The following is a 14,733-nucleotide window of genomic DNA, read 5'->3' on the forward strand; positions in this document are numbered from 1 at the left end:
ACTTTAACACGTGAATGAGTGTGCACACAAGGAAACAGTGGACATCTGAATGTTTCCCCTAATATTAGCAAAATTGATAAACTTGAAGTAAGGTTATGGTACAGCTGCATACAAATATACAGCCTACCTTTAACAAAAAATTGGTCACAACCACCAATTCTCATTCCTCTCTTCCTCAGTCACTTGAGGGCAGCAACAGACACCTCCAAATGCAGAAATAAAACATCAGCAACTTGTAATAATGCCTTAGTATGGAATTTGATAAATATCATGTGTGGACAAGTTTAGAAATAAAGTGTGTGTATTTGCATTTTGACTAGCCATGAATGTAAAGTGTACCAAATAAATGTGTAGCAATGTTGAATCCAGTTGTATACAGTGAGTTGTGACTTATCAAACACTGAAATCTTTTTTTTTTTACCTAATAAATTATTCAATTAAATTTTATTTATATAGCACCAATTCATAACAGAAGTTATGTCATTGCACTTTTCCTATAGAGCAGGTCTAGATTGTACTCTTTATAATATGATTTACAGAGACCCAAAAAATCCCACCATGAGCAAGCACTTGGCGACAGCTGAGGACACTGAACAAATAAATGTACCAGTGTCTCACTCTGAGAACAGAAAATACACTCCGCCCTGAGCTCTGGATCCAGGTGCGCTCTGTATCTGTTTGTAGCTATTGCTCCATCTACAACCCTCCACTGGAGGTCTGCTGTCCGCTTTTCAATGGGCAGCTTGTGTAGGGACCGCCAGCTGCCTTTCGGAGAGACTTCTGAACCAAAAAACTCTTTCATCCTGGCCAAAGAGCGCAGGTTGAGAACCTTAACGCAAGTTTGGTAGACTGCTTTTTTCCCTGCAGCCTTAAACTTGTCCAGGTGGGAGGTTGTTAAAGACAGCAGCTGACCTGTCCTTCCTGCCACTCCCCCACAGCCGGGGTGATAGACAGAGACTGTACTCACACTCTTCACTCCACTGGTCACAAAGAGTACGGTTTACTACAAATGCTCTCAGGGATTGTGGCAGGGCAGCAGGCTTCCTCCACCACTCTGGTGATGTTACTATTCTCCCTCAGTGCCCAAAAATACTCCCAGCACTTTCAGCCCCTCCTTCCCCCACTCAAGACCTCCCAGCAGACAAGGCACTGCCTGGTCCCTTCCACTGTCCCACCAACAGAGCATCACTCTTTGGCCAATTTGCAGATGAGGCCTTTTCATACAGCGACAAGGCATCCACCAAACATTGAATATCTCCCTGGCTGGAGACAAAAACATTAACATCATCTGCATAAGCAGAAATGGGACGATCAAGATTCAAGGACCCAAGCAGTGACCAGAGCTGATCTCTCAACCTTCACAGCAATGACTCAATAGCTAAACTATACAGTTGACCTGAGATGGGACAACCCTGTCTTATACCTCGTCATACAGGGATTGGCCGACTCAGCCCTGCACCCATTTTCACCATACATTGAACACCACTATACAATAGACCAACCCAAGCCAAAAAGCCATCACCCATACCGTAAGCCCTAAGTGCAGAAAACAAGTAAGAGTGATCCACCCTGTCAAAAGCTTTCTCCTGGTCCAAAGAGACAATGCCAAAATCAACATTATAATATTTACACACATCAGTAACATCCTGAATGAGAAAAATGTTGTCCATGATTGTCCTGTCAGGTACACAGTAGGCTTGGTCCATATGTACAATTATTTCCAGGATATCCTTAAGTCTGGTTGATAGAGCTCTGGAAAGCACATTATAGTCTGTACAGAGGAGGGCAACTGGCCTCCAGTTCTTAAGTAAGGCCAGGTTTCCTTTCTTCGACAGCAGGGAAAGCACTGCTCGCTGACAGGAGACAGGAAGAGATCCTGTTTTAAAACACTCCAACAAAACACCATGTAAATCCGAGCCAAGAATATTCCAGAACTGCTTAAAAAAACAGTCAGTGGTAAGACCATCAATCCCTGGTGCCCGTCCTGATGCCATCTGGATGACAGCAACTGTCAACTCCTCCAAAGTCAGCTCAAAGTCTGGCGAGTCCAGGAACATGAACACCTGTCACCTCAGAGACTGTATGTGCTTCAGTTTACATCCCAAACTCACCGTTTTAAATCCACTGGCAAATTTACAGAACCTACGGAGCTTGCTCTCTAATAACTCATTAGGTATAAACGGCGGAACACCGGATACGGTGATCCACGTGGAGGGAACTGACAAACCTGCACAAAAATGTCCCTGATAAATGCGCCACTCTCTATCAGCTGATGAACATGAGACTCATCTTTTAAGAACACAACCACTGCTTTGTTCATTCTTGATGCAAAAGAAAGTTTATCGTGACCTACCTGCTCACCAACAGCCAAAAGAACCTCCTCCACAGTAACATTATTATCCAGCTGGGCTGTCCTAACTCCCTGCCGGATAGATGGAGGTGGCGTCTCGGAGGACACCATTCCTCCGGAAAACCACCTAAAAAAATTATTGATCACTCGACCTACACTCAGTAAAAGTATTAACAAAAACTTACCTGATCATGCACATAGGACAGATGAAGAATACAGAGATTTTGAGAGAGAGAGAGATAGGTTTTGAGAGACAGAGAGAGAGACAGAGAAAGAGGTTTTGAGAGAGAGAGGTTTTGAGAGAGAGATTTTGAGAGAGAGACAAAGTGAGAGAGGTATTGAGAGAGAGATTTTGAGAGAGAGACAGACAGACAGAAAAAGAGGTTTTGAGAGAGACAGACAGAGAGAGAGATTTTGAGCGAGACAGAGAAAGAGGGTTTGAGAGAGTGGTTTTGAGAGAGAGACAGAGAGACAGACAGAGAAAGAGGTTTTGAGAGAGAGACAGACAGGTTTTGAGAGAGAATTTGAAAAAGCCTTTTATTACTATAAATCACACTTCATTGTACACAGTTAACAAAACACAAAGTTACCTTATATATGTACCAAAGAAATCGATAAAACATACAAATAAATAAATTACACCAAATGTGTAAAAAATAAATCCTCTTCAACAACAGTACATAATGCTCCATTACCACACCATTTCATTTCAAATGTTAAAAGATCCTTTGTAGACTTATAAAAACAAAAATCTATCAACACACGTGATTTCACCAAATTTAAAAACAGTATTACTACATCTTCACCAGAACATCTTTCAACCTTATTTTCCCTGCTCATATAAATGGCCAGTTTTGCCTGACCTAAAACAAAAATCAAAAGCTGGCAAGTAAACCTTTTACCTCGGACAAACTTAAAACCAAAAATAAAAATCCTCATGGAAAACAATTCGCTAAAAGAAATAAAAACATTTTCCAACATTGAAAATATAGGTTTTAGTCTGTCACATTCCATAAAAGCATGAAAAACTGTTTCTCTTTTTGAGCAGAAAGGACAATCAGCATTAACTTCAGGATTAAGAACTGAAATAAAAGCATTAACAGCAATGGCACAGTGAAGAAGCTTCCACTGCATATCCCCTGCCCTTTTAGATAACAGTGGCTTATACAGTGAGCTCCACTCAGGTTTCCTATTCTCTTCAACATCCAATACTCTGCGCCACAGCGTGTCAACTTTATCATTCAGTATCTTTTTATTAAAAACTTTAGCACATATTTTATAAAAATCTTTGCCACACTGAAAAAAATTATTGACCCCTTGTAAATGTTACATGTTACTTATTTTTTATTACTAATTTTCAAATTCACTGCCCTTGTTTAAAACAAGTTAATTTCATTCAATTAAAAGTAATTAGAAAAAAATACGTTTCATTTAATTTCCATATACTGTCTTGTCTGCGCATGTGCAGACACGTTTTTTTCTGAAGCGCCAAGGCGGGGGGATTGAACGTGATGCACTCGTTTGAATTCTGCATCCAGCTCTGCATTTTCGGTAAGTAAGCAATATATAATCATTGGTGTGTTATATTTGTTACTTAAACAGGGTTCTGTTTACACTTTAAAACATTTTATAGAAAAAAAATGTGTTTAGCTAATGCTAAGTTTGTGTGTTTTTTATATAAATTACATTAGCTAAGGTTTCAGCGACTAGCTTAACCACGTGAGTTGTGTAAGGTTAGTAAATTAACTTAGCTTAAGTGTTAAATGCTTGGTGAATTCAGTGTTTGTCTTGACTTATTTATTAGTTTGTGGAAGCCGAATAAAAGCAAAACAGTTTTACGAATGCTAACGTTAATTGTAGCTGCACCTTCCTTGCTGTCTAGGCTTGTACGTTACGTTAGACTGGCCAAGCCTAACATTACATTAACGTTATTCCTGACTGGCTGTAAGCATGTTTTCTAATCTTGTCAATGTGTTAACATTAGGACAAAATACACCTGTGAAATCATCTTGGTAAAAGGTGGTTAATGTGCACTGATGGCAAGAATTTATGTTTCTACATAATCATAATGGCAGGCCTAGGTAACGTTGGGTGCCTGAATTTACCTTTTCTTTAAAAGTTTGTATTTTTTTCACACCCGTAGACCCGCCCCTACTCTGCCGCTGACTGGCTCCGACCGACCGTGACATTTTTCAAGGCCTGTCGCTCCACTTGCGCAAACCTAACCAACGAATGCAACGAACACTAGCCAATCAGAGGCAGGTCTTCGCGGAATGCGGGTAGGAAAAAAAAACAAGCTTCTCTTTCGTGGTAGCGGCATGGGTAGCAGTCCTCGTGGACGTTATCCGACTCGCCTTATCAGAGCTTAAAACGTAAAGGTGGGGCTGAAAGTACATGTAGTAGAAGCATGCAAATGTTTCATAACTAAATAGCAGGAGATTTGCAGATGACACGAGAGGACCAGCTAGTACGACCACAGCCGATAGTCCAGTGAAAGACCAGTTAACCTGAAGTGGTAGGCAGAAGACGACAGGGATAAGAATGTGGGTTTAGCTAGCAGGTTGATGTTGTTCAACTTTGTTTCTGCTCTAAACACAAAGACCAATTATGTTGGCACTGCATTTATTGCTCCCAATTTCAAACTAATACTTTTAGTATAGAAGTGGAACATGAAAAATACAAATACTAATAGAGTTAGTGATATGGCATGAAGACAGAAAAAATAATTAATTAATTTTAATTAAATTAACAAATTAATTAAATTTACAAAACTAAGAGCTGGCAGGGGTCTTGACTTGTTGACTCAGTTATAATATCTCACAATGTACTTAGTAGTTGTAGGCTTGTGGACTGCATTGTGAAGAGATTTTTCTGTTTCTGATTTCACAAACTCGCCATATAATATGATCTGACACAGTGTAAATAACCTTACACAATTATTTATTCTAAAACATTGTACAGGTGTTTATATTTCATGCATTGTTGTACAAACAATGGTAGTTAATTTAAGAAACCAAATCTGTTTTGTACTTAATTCACACAATTTCCAGAAACTTCAATATACCCCTCTTGTTTCATATAATTTCCTGTCTGTATGCTTAGAGCATCTAAAGCTTTGAAAGCATTATTTTCTGATGTAATTTCTAAATGCTCTTAAGTAATTTATAAGAGGAATAACACACTTGCAAGAAAATAGTCCCACTGTGAATAAATAAATAAGTTGATAATTAAAATAATCTTTCCTGAAAATGAAGTCCATGTCTGTCTGTCCACTTCCACCCTCTTAATCTGCCATTTGTTGGATATTTTTAATAGTAATAAGGTATTATTAAAATTTGGACTTGGACACAAAGTTTGTAGTGATCTGATTTGAGTCGTGGGCTTTAACATGTTTTGTGCTGACACAAGTTTGTGATTATTGGACAATTACTTTTTTCCTCAACATGCTTACAATTTATCTTTTTAATCCCTGCTCATTTTTATTTCTGTTGCAGGTTATTCTCATATCTGATTGTCTTGGTGTGATGTGGACCAAAACCTAATTCTTTGGGGAGCTCATATTGTTTTGGTAAGTGCATTTAACATGCATCTTAACAGCTATACTGATCACAGCAGTGCTGCTACGGAGAAAGCTAAAAATGTTCTGTAACTGTGTGGTATACATTTTGTTCTTTATTTATGGGGGGGATCTCAACGCTGGTACTTTATCATCATATAATTCATAGAGAAGTGCTGCTATAAAAGTACCAGTACACACAGACATTTTCTTCATGTCTAGCTTCCTGCTAGGCGTGCTTGTGTGTATTTGTTCTTTCTATAACAGTAATTACTAACAGCAGTGCAAAGTAAATCTGCCACTGATACACTGTTACTCTTAGGGCGTACTCACACTAGGCCCGGTTGCCTTGTACCGTGCCCAAGCACGATTGTCCCCCCACGGTTATGCTTTCCTTGTCTAGGAAATACTGCACTCTTTTGAGAAAAGCGCTCTCTTTCGCACGGAACAGTGGAGTTTATGTGCGAGTTCCGTGCTGAGTGCGAGTACGCCCTTAATCTGTTGAGTAAAGCTTCTGTTTGCTTAATATGAGATTCCGTGGCCCAAACTAAGTCACAATAAACTATACATTTAGTTGTCTTTACAGAGCATAGCTTTATGTAATCAAAGTTGAAGCGGATCACCATGCCCCGGATGTGACTGTTACGACACCATCACTAATGTTTGATTTTTGTCCCCTTTTCTCTCTTTGTGGTTTGTCTAGTTTATGTGGCAGTGTAAAGACTGTGGTGCGGAAGTGTCTAGGCGATCAGAAATTCTTAAATATTACAGACTAAAACATAGTCATTTTGGGCGTGGCCATCATATTAAATGTATATACCCTAATTGTCCATGCGTATTTACGACTTTAAAGGCTGTGAATACACATCCAATGTATACAGCACCTTCAAGTCGCATAAAGGTCGGAAGCACAGCTTACAGCAGTAGAGACTGAATTACTCAGGAAATATTGTATGGGAGAAATTACTTCTAATGACAAAGAACTCTTCCCAAAGTTACTGGTTTCACCGAATCTAGAAGAGTCTAGTGGAATTTTTCTGGGTTCAGAAAAATTAATGAACATGCATTTTGAAGAAGTGAATGGAAAGAAATTGTATAAGTCATGTGTTAGACATTTTTATAAAAAAGCACTAGATGGAAAAATTGATACACCTTGGCGAACTGTTTTAGGTTTGGATGAAATCTTTAAGCCAAATTGGAGAATGTTATACAAGCCACCATTAATTAAAAAAATTGGGGATTTGCAGTAGAGAATTTTACATTGTATTATTGCTGTAAATGCCTTTATATCTGTGGTGAATCCTGATGTTAGTGACAAATGTCCTTTTTGCTCTCAGAGAGAGACCGTGTTTCATGCTTTTATGCACTGCTGTAGACTTAAACCCTTATTTGAGATTTTACAAAATTTGTCTAAGTCATTTGATGAAGAATTTTCGATGCATATGTTTATCATTGGAGTTAAATATACTAGGAGAGGACAGAGAGATGGTTGCCCGAGGAATAATCATTGATGAAATACTTACACCTGTTTTGCCTCTGATGTTACCATCAAAGAAAGTCACAATTTCGAATATCCCTCCGTTCCTTAGTGATGATATCTTGGCGCAAGCGCTTTCACATTATGGAAAGTTGGTTTCGGTGATCAAAAAGATTGCGATCGGGTGCGAGTCTCCTTTATTGAAACATATTGTTTCATTTAGGAGATTCACTTTCATGATTATTAAAGATGACGCTGAACTGGACTTGGCACTAAAATTCTGTGTGGATGATTTTGAATATGTAGTGTTTGTAACTACTGACAAAATGAAATGCTTCGGATGTGGTAAATCGGGCCACTTAATCCGTTCTTGCCCTGACAAGAGTAATGCAGCTGGAGGTAGTAAGGATAGTGCTGCAAATGAAGAAGACAGGCCTACTGTAAAACCGTCTGAGGTCGGTCCAGCTGAAGCAGTGCCGACCGCGGATAAACCTGCTGGGGAAGGAACATCTGTCTTGGGGCCTGTGGAAGCTGGATCAACCTCAACGGAATCAATGAATGAAGTTAGGGATACTTCAGAAACTTCTCCAAATGCAGGAACTGGATTGTTGAACAGTGAGGGAAGTAGATGTGTCTAAGTTAGAAATAGAGAATAAGATGTTCAAAGTGCCAACAAAAAGGAAAAAGGTGGAAAAGATCAGTAGTGCAAAGTGTTTTAAAAAAGGAGATGTGGTTGAAGAGCAGAACGAGTCAGAAAGTGAAAGTGAAATGTCTGATTCAAGTATAGTGTTGTCGCAGGCTGAAGGTATAAGCAGAAGCTATGATGTTGATGAGATAACATTTTTTCTTAGTATCACAAAAAACAGAAGAGGTGTGATTGTAAAGGAATATTTCCCAGATCTAAAACAGTTTTATGACAAAGCCAAAAGTCTAATAGCAGAAGGGTGCCTTTCAAACAAGGAAGTTTACTGTCTGAAAAAGATTGTGAGGAAAGTTGGTCTGGATTTAAATGAAAATGAGGATTAAGAACATTAGTAATTTGGGTTTGCTTGTGTTTTTTTGGTTGTTCATTTACTTCAGTATGGCTGAAGCGCAGATTGCCTCCTTGAATGTTAATGGTGCTAGAGATTATAGAAAAAGAGCTGAGCTGTATGAAATAATTAAGCAGAAAAAAATAGATGTTACTTTGATTCAAGAAACGCATAGTGATGTGAATAATGTCAATGATTCACACTGATTAATGAAGGAATGTGAAGGGTTATCTTTTTTTAGCCACAACACCACAATAAGTGGAAGAGTAGCAATTTTGTTTGCAAAAACCTTTAATCCGATCTCGTACCAAGTTGAGGAGTTTTTGAAGGGTAGACTTTTAAAAGTGAGAGCACAAGTGGAGAATCATCATTTTGTTTTTATTTGTGTGTATGTCCCCAACTCAACCACTGATAGGATGTTGTTTTTAGATACACTATGTTCTGTTTTACAAGATGATTCTAATGATGAGTTTTTATTTTTGGGAGGTGATTTTAATTGTACAGTGAGTAATTGTGACAGAAATCATATTGAACCCCATATGCCTTCAAGAAAACGTCTCATTCAAATAATTAATAAGCATGAGATACTTGATGTATGGAGGTTTTTTCATGAGGATAAAAGACAATATAGGTGGTCACATGCACGTGATAATGTTTTATCTCTGGCAAGATTGGATAGATTTTATGTGTTTAAGCATCATGCTGGTATTTTTAAAAACTGTTGTATTTTTCCTGTTGGTTTTCAGACCATTGCATAGTACAATGTTCCTTTATTTTGAGTTCTGTCGAGCCTAAAAGTGTCGTAAGGGGTGCTGTATAGAGGTATGTGGACCCAAAAGCAGATGACGAGGAAGCGGTCTCAGGGTGAAGTAGCCGGATGACTACCGTGTTTATTGTGGGGTGGTATGCAAGCAAGTACAGACAGAGGTGAAAACAGGGGAGTGAGTCCAAGGTGGAAAAACAGTACAGAAGGAAAGGAGCAAGCAAGATCCAAAAAATCCAAAATAGGTCCACGGGAGAACAAAGAATCCAACACAACTTACAGCGAATGCTTGGCAGGAACAACACCATGTTACAACAATGATCCAACATTGAACAAAGAAAAGACCCAGACTGAATACCCTAGGGGAGGTGAGACAACGAGACACAGGTGCAAACAATCAAGGGAGGACCAACAATCAAAACTGGAGGGAAAACACAGACAGGAAGTAAAAACACAAGACACACAAGGGAAGAAGAATACTACCAAAATAAACTAAGGAAGTGACAACACCTAAACTACCACAAAAAGTGCTTATTGGCATTTAAATGTAACTTTTTTTTACTTTTAAATTGTTTTGGGCTGATTACAGAACAAAAAAAGCATCTTTTCAATCAGTACAAAAATGGTGGGATTTTACAGATTAAACAGTATTGTCAGCAGTATGCTCACAACAACACCAAAGTTTTAAATCAGTCAATGAAAGACTTAGAGACTGACATAATTAAGATACAAGAATTGGCGGAATTAACAAAACAACAAAGTTATTTGAAAATTCTTTCTAAAAAAAGAATCAATTGGCAGAATTATTAGGGGTTAAAACACAGGGGGCTTTGGTCCGATCAAGATTTGTAAGTCTTGACCAGATGGATGCACCTTCAAAGTGTTTTTTAATCTTGAAAGGAAAAATGGACAAAAAAGAATCATTCATGCTTTGCAATCTGAGGAAGGTTTTCTGTTGTCCAACCCTGTAGCGATTAGAAGGAGGGCAATTGGTTTTTATGAGAAACTGTACAGAAGTGAATTAGGACCAGACAATATCAGTGAGAGTGTCTTCTTCAAGGATTTACCAAAGGTGTCTGATGAAGCTAATGCAGAGATTTCAGGTGCGCTCACCCTGGGAGAACTGCATAAGGCTGTTCAGAGCATGGAATCCGGAAGGGTGCCTGGAATCGAAGGCATGCCAATAGACTTCTATAAATGTTTTTGGGATGTTTTAGGAGAGGATCTCTTAGAAGTACTCAATGGTAGTTTGGATGAAGGTCCTACCTTTGAGTTGCCGGAGAGCAGTTCTAACCCTCCTTCCCAAAAAGGAGACCTCACAGAGACCAAAAACTGGAGACCTGTTTCACTTCTGTGTAGTAACTATAAACTTCTTTCAAAGATTTTAGCAAACAGACTATCAAAAATTATGAATAAGGTGATCCATCCGGACCAAACCTACTGTGTCCCCAAAAGGTCAATTTTTGATAATATTTCCCTTATTAGGGATATTTATGATGTCTCTAAGTCAAAATAGTGACATTGGATTGATTTCGCTAGACCAAGAAAAAGCATTCGACAGAGTTACCTATGGGAAACGTTAAAAGCTTTTGGTTTTAGTAAAAGTTTTATATATAAAATTAAAGTTTTGTACAGTAATGTTGAGAGCATATTCAAAATTAATGGTGGCTTATGCACTCCTTTTAAAGTTTTTAGAGGTGTGAGGCAGGGATGACTGCTCTCTGGAATGTTATATTCGTTGGCAATTGAACCTTTTTTAGAGCAATTAAGAAAAAGTGTACAAGGTTTTAATGTGCCAATTTTTTTGAAAAAGTATGTCTTTCTGCATATGCTGATGATTTTTTGGTGTTTGTTAGTCAACAGAGTGATGTAGAGAGTGTACGTGATGATTTTAAAAAACTGTCTGTTTTTCCCTTCCTCCTGGTTTAAGATGGAAAAAAGGAGGTTTTAAATATTTGGGGGTTTTTCTAGGAAATGAAGCAACTGTACAAAAAATTTGGGAAGGAACTACTGAAAAAGTCAGTGAAAAGGTCAACTTGAGAAATGGAAGTGGTTAATCCCAAATATGTCATATAGAGGTCGGACCTTAGTTATAAATAAACTATAACAAATGCTTCCTCTTTATGGCATAAATTAACCTGCATAGATCCTCCTTTACGTCTGTTAGCAGAGATTCAAGCGATCTTAGTTGATTTTTTCTGGAATAAGTTACATTGGGTTCCACAGAGTATATTGTTTTTACCTAAAGAAGTAGGAGGACAAGGATTGGTGCATCTTCAAAGTAGAACAGCAGCTTTCCGTTTACAATTTTTGCAAAGACTTCTTAGTGGTTCAATAAATTCAAGCTGGAAAGTAGTTGCATGTAAAATACTACAAAATCTTGGGAATTTGAAAATGGACAGGAATCTTTTTTTATGGACTTGTCTAAAATGAACATGAATGGAATGCCTATTTTTTATCGGAATGTTTTTAAAGTGTGGAAAATGTTCAAAATACAAAGGGAAAGACATTTTAGATCTCTTCACTGGCTCCTTGAAGAACCACTTATATATGGAGCACGCTTTGATTTAACACACAAGGACTGTACAATTCCTGGACTCACTGAAACACTTGTGGCTTCCAAAATATGTACAATGAGGAGTCTAGTTAATTTGACAGGACCAGATATTGAAAATAGAAAAGAGTTGCTATGAGTCTGAAGATTAAGTCAAGACGATTTGTTTTTCATTTATTAGAAAAATGGAACAAAAGACTCACTTCTGATGAACTGAAACTTTTATCAGACTACTGTGGAAGCAAAATTGTGCCTAATGGAAGAGATGTCGTATCAGATTTTTTTCTTTTACCTGTTTTAGATGATGTTTCAGGAATGTTTCTAAGCTCTGGAAAATCCCTATGTCTTAATTTTTTTTTAAGTACTGGTAAATCTTTTTATAAAGCTCTCTTTATAAAGCAAAAAAAAAAACACTTGATAAAAGGGCTGATACAGCATGGCGTGATGTTTTAAAAACGTGTGATGATGATAAACCAGAATGGAGATCATTGTATAAGCCACCTTTAAGTAAAAGAGTTGGGGACATACAGTGGAGACTGTTACATGGTGCAATAGCAGTTAATGCTTTTATTTCAGTTTTGAATTCTGATGGTACTGCAGAATGCCCATTTTGTTTAAAGAGAGAAACTGTTTTTCATGCTTATATGGATTGTTTTAGACTGAAAAGCTTGTTTAGTTTATTACATAAGTTATTTGATAGTTTTAATGAATCTTTTTCTATAGATGTATTTATTGTTGGGTTTAAATATGTTAGAAGAAAGAGGTTTATTTGTCAGTGTTTAAATTTTATTATAGGTCAAGCAAAATTAGCAGTTTATATGAGCAGAAAAAACAAAATAGAACTGGGTGTAGATCAAGATATTAATACTCTGTTTTTAGCCACAGTAAAATCCAGAATACTTATTGATTTTCATTTCTATGCATCCATGGATGACATTATCACTTTTCAAATGAAATGGTGTAAGAATGAGGCTCTGTGCTCTATTATTGATGGAAAAATATTTCTCTTTTATTGATATAAAAAAAATGTTATTTTTTTTGTTTTCCTTGTGGTACAAAAGGTAAATGTAAAACGGTAAATGTTGACTGTTTGAAAAAGTGTTATGTGAAAAATTGTAATAGTCAATTCAAAATTCAAATTCTCTGTTTCTCTCTCTCTCTCAAAACCTCTCTCTCTCAAAACCTCTCTATCGGAGTGCATACTGGGAGTGAGTGCGGCGTGAGCGGTGACTCGTGCTTGAATTGTTTCTCTTTTTCTATCTTTTTTGAATGGTTGAAAGTATTTGTTTTTTTGGTAGTTTAGGTACGTTTTGGGGTTTTTTTGGGGGTGCTCATGGTTTGGGTTCACTCACACGTCGTCACGGTGTAAAAGTGGCGGTGATAGTGTGAGAATTAATAATTTAAATGAAGGTTGCCTATTATATTAATACCATGTTGAAACTTTTGTACACACATACACAGGGCATGAGGCTTAACAATTCAGAGTGTTGTCCTGCAGACTTGCTGAATGCAGGGAAATGCTGTTGCAAACAGGCTTACATTTATACAAAGAAACAGGGATATCAGAAAGAACATCATGTACTGATGACAGTATGTATTGTAATGACCATGAGAGGAAAAGTATCAGTTTTGGGGAATGAAGCAGAGACTTTAGCAACTTACAAACAGAGGAAGTGTAGGATTCCTCCACTAGGGCACTGTCTTCACACGAAGGGTGGAATCGTGTGCCAAGAGGCTGTTCGGCCCCCTTGAACTTTGCGACCTTTTGCCACATTTCAGGTTTCAAACATAAAGATATAAAACTAATTTTTTGTGAAGAATCAACAACAAGTGGGACACAATCATGAAGTGGAACGAAATTTCTTGGATATTTAAACTTTTAACAAATCAAAAACTGAAAAATTGGGCGTGCAAAATTATTCAGCCCCCTTAAGTTAATACTTTGTAGCGCCACCTTTTGCTGCAATTACAGCTGTAAGTCGCTTGGGGTATGTCTCTATCAGTTTTGCACATCGAGAGACTGAAATTTTTGCCCATTCCTCCTTGAAAAACAGCTTGAGCTCAGTGAGGTTGGATGGAGAGTATTTTTGAACAGCAGTTTTCAGTTCTTTCCACAGATTGTCGATTGGATTCAGGTCTGGACTTTGACTTGGCCATTCTAACACCTGGATATGTTTATTTTTGAACCATTCCATTGTAGATTTTGCTTTATGTTTTGGATCATTGTTTTGTTGGAAGACAAATCTCCGTCCCAGTCTCAGGTCTTTTGCAGACTCCATCAGGTTTTCTTCCAGAATGGTCCTGTATTTGGCTCCATCCATCTTCCCATCAATTTTAATCATCTTCCCTGTTCCTGCTGAAGAAAAGCAGGCCCAAACCATGATGCTGCCACCACCATGTTTGACAGTGGGGATGGTGAGTTCAGGGTGATGAGCTGTGTTGCTTTTACGCCAAACATAACGTTTTGCATTGTTGCCAAAAAGTTCAATTTTGGTTTCATCTGACCAGAGCACCTTCTTCCACATGTTTGGTGTGTCTCCCAGGTGGCTTGTGGCAAACTTTAAACGACACTTTTTATGGACATCTTTAAGAAATGGCTTTCTTCTTGCCACTCTTCCATAAAGGCCAGATTTGTGTAGTATACGACTGATTGTTGTCCTATGGATAGAGTCTCCCACCTCAGCTGTAGATCTCTGCAGTTCATCCAGAGTGATCATGGGCCTCTTGGCTGCATCTCTGATCAGTCTTCTCCTGAAAGTTTGGAGGGACGGCCAGGTCTTGGTAGATTTGCAGTGGTCTGATACTCCTTCCATTTCAATATTATCGCTTGCACAGTGCTCCTTGGGATGTTTAAAACTTGGGAAATCTTTTTGTATCCAAATCCGGCATTAAACTTCTCCACAACAGTATCTCGGACCTGCCTGGTGTGTTCCTTGTTCTTCATGATGCTCTCTGCGCTTTAAACGGACCTCTGAGACTATCACAGTGCAGGTGCATTTATA

The 14,733-nt window shown here is 38.1% G+C and overlaps 1 long non-coding RNA gene across 1 annotated transcript; it reads left to right on the forward strand.

The window, feature by feature from the left end:
* Positions 1-3,799: 3,799 nt before the first annotated feature.
* LOC122880166 lies at positions 3,800-5,919 on the forward strand. The gene is made up of 3 exons (XR_006378849.1): positions 3,800-3,901; positions 4,494-4,629; positions 5,845-5,919. It is a non-coding gene; the product is annotated as an uncharacterized LOC122880166 (long non-coding RNA).
* Positions 5,920-14,733: the final 8,814 nt, after the last annotated feature.

The sequence above is a fragment of the Siniperca chuatsi genome, linkage group LG8 (genome assembly GCF_020085105.1).
Source record: "Siniperca chuatsi isolate FFG_IHB_CAS linkage group LG8, ASM2008510v1, whole genome shotgun sequence".
Taxonomy (NCBI): domain Eukaryota; kingdom Metazoa; phylum Chordata; class Actinopteri; order Centrarchiformes; family Sinipercidae; genus Siniperca; species Siniperca chuatsi.